This window comes from Benincasa hispida, chromosome 3, assembly GCF_027475165.1.
Source record: "Benincasa hispida cultivar pf3 chromosome 3, pf3_genome.v1.1, whole genome shotgun sequence".
In the NCBI taxonomy this organism is placed as follows: Eukaryota; Viridiplantae; Streptophyta; class Magnoliopsida; order Cucurbitales; family Cucurbitaceae; genus Benincasa; species Benincasa hispida.
In genome coordinates, this window is record NC_143480.1 from 7,350,390 (window position 1) to 7,358,852 (window position 8,463).

An 8,463-nucleotide genomic window follows, 5' to 3' on the forward strand; every position below is an offset into this window, starting at 1 on the left:
GGGAATACTTTCAAATTTTGGAAGTGTTTTAAATAAAGCTAAAACAAATATAAACATGTGATTTTCTATTGAAAAAAAGCTACAATTTAGTTGAGATTGTTGTAACTTTTTAAATAATTGATAGTAGTTATACTTTCATAAAAATTAGCCATAAAATGAAGTAAACATGATGTTTGATAAATTTCAATTCTAAAAAAAAAATAGTTTGAATGTTTGGTCGACTAATACTAAATTGATGGGATTTTATTATTAGAATTAAAGTACACTTATAATTATTTTAATTATTTTCATGCTGATATCTAATTACAATTCATTATAGGATAATTATCTAAAAACTTTTATGATCAAAATTTTATGTAATTTTGTTTCATCAAAATGTTGAAAAAAAATTGGTATGAAAACTGAACGATGTGATACAATATATAAATTTGAGATTTATCAACAATTAAAAAATATGATCAATTATTTGTATGGGTAAATTTTAAAACAATCCTAGAAGCCGTTGAATTGGGCCAAATTTTGCTTTGATTTTTTTTTTTTAGTGTTAATATTTAAGTGCAACTTCTAAGTCCATGCTTCCCTTCCTCTATCCATAAAAAAAATAGATTTTTAATAATTTTTTTTCTAAAAAATAAATGACCATATGACAGTTTTTTAATTGTATTACTCGTTCTGAAGTAATATGTAGGACAACTTAAAACTTAAAAGTAAAGGTTGGTTAATAATATAAATAATGTAATTCTATAGAATAATATATACAATGATGAAGAGAGAATATGGATTGATTTTGAAAGTGTTATCCAATTTCAATCCATGAGATGTTGGGTAAAGAATCGTGTAGAAATGGCCTTTGAGGGTGATGAAATGCCACAAATTGGTAAAGTAAAGAGAAAGGGGTTGCCACGTCATCCCGGCCATAAAATTAAATCAATTGGCAGAGTCGAGTTTCTGCATCCACAGCATAAATCAAGTTTCTTTAGGCCACACTCAATTCAGCAATTGTAAACAAACGATATGCCCATTTATAACATTCTTTTGCTTCTTCCCCCAAATTAATTAAGCACCATATAATAACTCAAAAAAAAAAAAAAAAAAAAAAAAATCCCCCGGATCCAAACAATATAACAACAACTCATTAAGATCTCCTCCAAAACAATCACCTTCGATATGAAGAGTAAAAACCACGAGATTTATGAAAAGTCCATCATTGTCGATAAAATTAAGGGAAAAAGAACCCAAATCAATCATACAAAGGTTCACTATCCACCAATACTTTCATACATAAAAGATAACAAAGATAAAAAGAAATGAAAATCACCAAGTTTTATAGATTCTGTACGGCAGTGATTACTAACAAATTAGAGCTTCAAGCAACGATCTAACCGTTCAAAACAAGACTCTATGTGTCCCGAATATGATGACCAAATTTCAACACGATCCAATGATTCAAACTCCAAAAATGAACAACTTTGTAAAAGTTGTCGCTGAAAAACCGATGGCTTTCTCTTCGATTTTCTGCCTCTTTTTCACTCTTTTTTCCTTAGGTCATCCTTATATTACAGAAAACCTAGGGCTTTCAAGATAGGTCAACCTAAGATTTAGGCCGAATTCAACTCAGAAAACATAAGTTTAAAATAAAAGTCTTGTTTGTGCAACAAGTGGGTTGAACACCCACGATATTGAAAAAATTGGAATACAAGTGGACTCAATATTCAAAATTTCAGACTTTTGGAGAGAAAAAAGATATTCTTTGCAGAGATTTAGCATTAAACAAACGAAGGAATATAATCAAGGAGGAGGCACCTGAGATGGTAAAGTGTGAAATAATAACAACAAGAATAATAATGTATTTATGCCAAAAGGATATGCTTATTAGTGTGACATATATAATGAGGATAGGAGGACGAGAAGTTGGGGATCGGAGTAGGTACATACAGTACTGCAGTTGCATCGCAGGGCCAAGTCTCTATTGGCAGGGTCACATATATAAACTCAATCACCCACCTATTTTTGTTGCTTTTTATTTGCTGCTTCACTTTATATTATATGCTTTCTGCCAAAGGAGATTTGCCCAGCGATTCTTCTGCAGATTCACCTCTATTACAATTTACAATATATAACGTCCCTCCTATTTTATTCATTTTTCTTTCGCTTCTCCTTTTTTATTACTTATATTTTTATTCATTCATGTGTCCTGTTGATGACAAAATACAGTCACAGAAAAATATATCTAACCTTCCCGTGAAAACAACGGTGAATTTGTTATTTAGAGAAGACCTACTTTCAAAATAAAGAGTACATGGAGAAGATGTTATTCCAAACAAGGATGGGAATCTGGGGAAGACGTGAATTTGGAGATGTGAAATGCAAAACAAGGATATATCTTGACATGGTACTTGTACAAACCCTAAGTTACAGATTTTTTTTTTTGTTTTAGCAAGAATTTTAGAGATGAAAATGAATTTACATCCATCTCATGTGTATTCACAGGAAATTCTTGACTTGGGGTGTTCAAATCAGCCCACAACAGTCCTCAAGAATAGGCGCATCTGCATGTTTCCATAGCTCGTCAATTACAAAGCTTAGAATGTTTGAACACTTTAATTTTTCTTTGGTGGATGGGACGAGTACCACCCATTATTTGTAGTCTGCCACAGCCACAGATGCCCACTTCAATATTACTTTATCGATAATATAATATTAATTTTTCCCTTTAACGAGTACCCAAAGAAAACCCATGTTGTAGATTTTTATTAGATGATCACATGACTTAGCTTATAGCATTTTTGCATCCACCTTCCAAGCTATGATAGACGAGCAATGTTTAATTATCTTATAAGTTAAAAATCGGTAAATAACCAACACGCTTAGATTGTAGTAGGATATAATCTCTTTTTCATTTGATTAATGAAAAGTCTTGATTCCTTAAAAAAAACAGATTTATTTTGATAGAGATAAATTTTTTAAACTTATCATTTATGAATACATTATACAAATCCTTGCTTCTGTGGGTTTAGGGTATTAGCCAAATTGAATCTAAAATATATTAATCAACAATGATCTTTGTCCGTTCAAATTACTTTTGTAGGATATGAATAGGATGTAGAATGAGTTGTCCCATTTTGTTCGGTGGATAGAAAAACAAACATACGAATTCAATTAAGAAATAAATATATACCTTATATATACACTCAATAAGAAGAAGGTATAAGACTCACAGCCATCCAGTTTGAGTATCGTCAATATATATATATATATGTTTGGTAGGTAGAAGAGTTGAATGGCAGGGCAAGTCTCTTTTGGCAGATTAATATTTACAATTCACCTGCCAAAAGAGATCCGCCCTCTCATTCTTCTCATTCATTCATCGATCGATAAAGTTTGTTGAGAGAATGGGTTGTGCAACATATTATTTATAGGGCTCCATGATTCGCATATAACCCCCTTGAAGTTTGAATATGCTTGAGGCCGTACCATTAGGGCATTTCACATATGCTTTTGGATCATTCTTGGGATACACTATAATGTTATATTTGGAAGAATATTTCTTTTTACTTTACCCTCTTTATTCATATATGTGTGTATGTTGCCATCATATCTTCATCCATTGCCACTCTACTCTTCATTCTGGGAATTATGCTTTATCTGCTTCTCTCTCCATTTTTCAACTCTCATTTACTTTCTCAATGTAACCCCACTAACAAGGTACTATAACTCATGCCCATTCCACACGGTGGAGATAGGAGATTGAACTTCCAACCTTTAGGATAAAGCGTATGCTACAAGCTCACTTCCGCTTTATAACTTTTAACCATTACATCAAAGAAAAGCAATACACTGTTATAATTAATATATGTATTCACCATTGAAAATTGAGTTTTTCTTTTTTCAATTTTCTCATCATTTTATGATAGGCTATTTTCAAATACTCTAATTTTTTAAGGAAAATGTGTAGTATTCTGTTAGACAATTTTTGTAAAATATTCTAAAAATCTAAACAGTTTTAAAATTAGGCTATGGGGAAGTGTTAAATGTGTTTTTATCTAATTAATTTGAAAAGAAAAAATAAATAAATGAGAACAGGAATTTGAATTCTTGATCTGAATGCAATGAAAAGCAGCCTACTGACATTGGAGCCGTTTAAGAATCTTAGCACGTTAAAAATTTTGATTCAAACTATAATCTACAAAATTGGTCAAATTTTAATAAGAAAGACAAATTAGATCAATCAATTTCAATCAAATTCAATTTAGTCTGCAATTCCTCACTCGCACATGTTGTCAAAGAAAAGAAAAGAAAAGAAAAGAAAAATCTTTTCTCTAGAAAGAAGTATTTTCCTAATGCCTCAACTGGCCGGGAAAGAGCATCGAGATATACCCATCGGGTCGTAAGGGATTGGGATTTACTCCCGATGCTGTAAATACGCCGTCGAGAGTAAGTATCTCCTGAAGGTGTAAACACCACGTCAGACATTGTACTTACTCCTAATGGGCCACAGTGCCATTGGGCATATGCAACACCACCTGATTCCCTTGAATGAACTCACAACGATGGTTGACCTGTCGGGGATAGTCTAATGCCCAACGAAGTCAGTGGGAGTTTAACATTTTTTTTAATATTTCCATTATTTTTTTTATTTTGGCTTTCAAAACTTAAATTTTAGAACCCGGATCAATAATAATTAAGCAAATCAAAAGTTTTCGTACATTTCAAATGAAACAAAGTCATCGATAATATTCTTTGTTATATAAAAGAGAGAGGAGTGATATTAGAAAATAATATTTACCTATATAGTGGTCCACAAAGATATATCTTGGAGTAGCATATAGGAGAAAGTGTGTTGACATGTTGTGAGCTTTAATTAAGTTGAGACATTAGAGTATTATTATTAAGATTAAACGTATAAAAAATTCTCAATTCGACATTGAAAACTAATCTCAAATACAACTTTCAAGTATCACATAATTTCAACAATATATCTCATAAAGAACTCAACTTATTCGAACTTAAAAAATATAGCAATTATAAAATAAACTTAACAAAATAATAAACTCAAATCCACGGGGGCCCAATCTAACCTTGATAGATAAATGCAATTCATACTCTTACCATTCATAAACATAAACATTCATATTTAACACAACACTTGGGTAATTATCTGAACTAAAGCTATATAATTTCAACTCACCCCTCCACAAATACACAAAAAAATACAAACTTAGACTTACAAACAATTCATACCATTTTAATGAATCATAGAAAACAATGCTAGAAACCAAACTTGGCCAAAGCTATATGTTAAAAACGGGCAGAAAGGCTTATCGTTTGAAATTGCTTCCCTAAATCAGCTGTAACTGCTCTCCATCAACTGCTATAAATACCTCACCTCTGTTCAGAATGATTTATGTAATGTAAAAAAAAAAGAAAAAACATTAGAGTGAAAAGAGAGAGTTGAGAGAACATATTTGCAAAAAATCTTCGTCTTGTTTTCATTCATGAATAAAGCTGACTTCTCTTTTGCATAGTGGATGTAGGCGGATTGCCAAACCACTTTAATCATCTGTTCTCATCCTTCTTGATCTACTTCTTCTTCTTCATCAAGAATTCCTCTCTGTCTTCGAAGTTCCCCTTCCTTCTTCTTCACCTAGGCAAATTGCATGCACATAAGTTTTCTTTTACTTTTCCTTTCAGATAAAGCTTAGTGCAAAAAAAGTATAAATAAAGTTTCTTACACGTGTGTGCTGTTGTAACAGTGGTATCAGAACTTCAGTACAATCAAGAAATCAGTTCTTGATTAGCCAAGAATGGCTGTTGTGAGATTTGACATAGAAAAGTTTGATGGTAAGACAGACTTTGGGTTATGGAAAGGCAAGATCAGAGCAATCTTGAGACAACAAAAGGCTTTGAAAGCCTTAGAAGACCCTGCAAAAATCTCAAGACAACATATCAGAAGAAGAAAGGGAAGCAATGGAATCAATAGCCTATGGAACTCTGATTCTTAATCTAACAGACAATGTACTTAGATAGCTAATAGAAGAAGAAACATCTTACAAGATTTGGAACAAGCTGAACGAGCTGTATGTTTCAAGAGATCTGCCAAATAAGATGTTCATCAGAGAAAAATTCTTTACATACAATATGGATGTATCAAAATCCATTTCAGAAAACTTGGATGATTTCAAGAAAATCACTACTGAATTCAAGAACCTTGGAGAGCAACTTGGAGAAGAAAATGAGGCTTTTATTCGTTTGAATTCCTTACCAAAAACCTACAAAGATGTACAAACATCATTGGAATATGGTAGCGAGTCGATTATAGTGAATGCTATTGTTTCGGCAATCAAAACCAAAGAAATGGAATGTAATCTGCAAATCAACTTCCAACTAAAGATAATCAGAATGGAGAAGGACTCTTACCAAAGGTAAGTCAAAATCCAAACTGAATCACAATGAAGAAAAATGGAAGAAACCTAAATGTACTTACTGTCATAAGGAAGGACACTGGAAAAAAGGATTGTTGGTCTCTCAAAAGGAAGCAAAATGGGAAAAGCAAGAAGCCCAAACAACCAGAATCTTCAAATACAGCGGGAGAGAATTCATTCTCTTTCTCAGATGCCTTCACAATTACTGCAATAGGTAAAGAAGTGCTCAGTGATCACTCTATTCAAGACTGGGTCTTGGATTCTGGTTGTTCATACCATATGACTCTAGAGAAAGACTGGTTCCACACTTACAGAGAATGGAAAAAGGGGCTTGTTTTCAAGGGAAATCATGACTCTTGTGAAATTGTGGGAATTGGATTAGTCCCTTTGCAGTTTTCAAATGGTAATGTAACTTTTTTGAGAAATGTAAGACATGTACCTACTCTAAAAAGAAACTCGATTTCTCTTGGGATGTTTGATTCCATAGGATGCCACTATAAAGGTCAAGATGGGAAGTTTCATGTCCTTAAAAACTCCAATCTTGTTCTTATAGGGGAAAAGAGAAATGAGGTGTATGTGATCAAGAATGTCTAGAAAACTTAGTCAGCATTCAGTGTTTCAAACATCACCCTAACTGAAGGAGATCTATGGCACAAATGTCTGTCTCATATCAACTCTAGAGGTATGGAAATTCTCTCAGAACAGGGTATTCTTCCTAAGGGGATGACAAAACAACTAAATTTCTATGAATTTTGTGTCATTAGGAAGGCAAAAAGACAAAGTTTTCAAACATCCCAATATAAGACCTCAGAAATACTTGCATATGTTCATTTAGATCTTTGGGGACCAGCTCAAACACTTTCACTAAATGGTGCGGGGTATTTTTTTCTAACCATAATAGATGATTATTCTAGGAAGAGCTGGATCTATATACTTAAAACCAAAGATGAGGTGTTTGAAAGATTGAAAGAATGGAAGAATAATGTGGAAAAACAGACTTCAAAATCAGTAAAGTGTTTAAGGACAGATAATGGACTTGAATTCTACTATAATGAATTCAATCAATTCTACAAAAAGGAAGGAATTGAGAGGCATAGAACAGTTAGGCACACCCCTCAACAAAATGGTATAGCTGAAAGACTGAATAGAACCATAATGGAAAGAGTGAGGTGCCAGCTCTCTGGTGCAATGCTTCCTGAAAAGTACTAAGCTGAAACAGCAACATACACTGTCTATACCTTGAACAGGTGTCCTTATCAGTCCCTAAACCTACTGACTCCAGAAGAGAAGTGGACAGGTAAGCCTACTAAACTAGATTACCTAAAGGTGTTTGGTTGTGTAGGTTATGTTCACTAAAATCAAGGGAAACTCAAGCCTAGAGCCATCAAATGCATGTTTCTTTGTTTTACAAAAGGAGTCAAAAGATACAGGCTTTGGCATCCCACAGAGAAGAAGTGCATAAATAGTAGAGATGTCTTGTTCAGGGAAACTGAATTGTTCATGTCTAAACCAGAACACTTTGAAATTCAACCCACTAAGGAAGTTTAAAATGAGGTGGAGTACTTGCTTGATCCGAGTACTAGTGGTAGCTCACAAGATCCTAATCCTGACCAAGCTGAGGATCTAGAGCATGCTGAAGAAGAGGATGCAGACACAGAACACTTTGACCTTCAGCAATATTCCCTAGCAAGAGACAGACAAAGAAGGCAAATTCATCCTCCCTCAAGGTATGCTGACTTTGCCTCTTGTGTCCTAAATGTTGAAGCCTATGTTAATGAGTTAGAACCTCTAAATTTTGATTATGCAGTAATTAGCCCCAAAACTAAGGAATGGATTAATGCAATGAATGAAGAGATGGATTCTCTAGCCAAAAATAATACATGGAACTTATGAAGGAACTCATATGAGGAGAACCTTGAGCGGAAGCGGATCGACCAAATTCCATTAATTATCGAATACAAAGTTTACAGTAAATATACAAATAAATATGCATTCAAAATTAAATTACAACATGCTTTATAAAGAAAATGGGTTTCAAGAA

At 33.2% G+C, this 8,463-nt stretch overlaps 1 long non-coding RNA gene across 1 annotated transcript; it reads left to right on the forward strand.

Annotated features, from left to right (window-relative positions):
• The first annotated feature begins 943 nt into the window (after window positions 1-943).
• LOC150036992 (uncharacterized) lies at window positions 944-2,791 on the forward strand. Its single transcript, XR_016528717.1, has 2 exons — window positions 944-2,392; window positions 2,491-2,791. It is a non-coding gene; the product is annotated as an uncharacterized LOC150036992 (long non-coding RNA).
• Window positions 2,792-8,463: the final 5,672 nt, after the last annotated feature.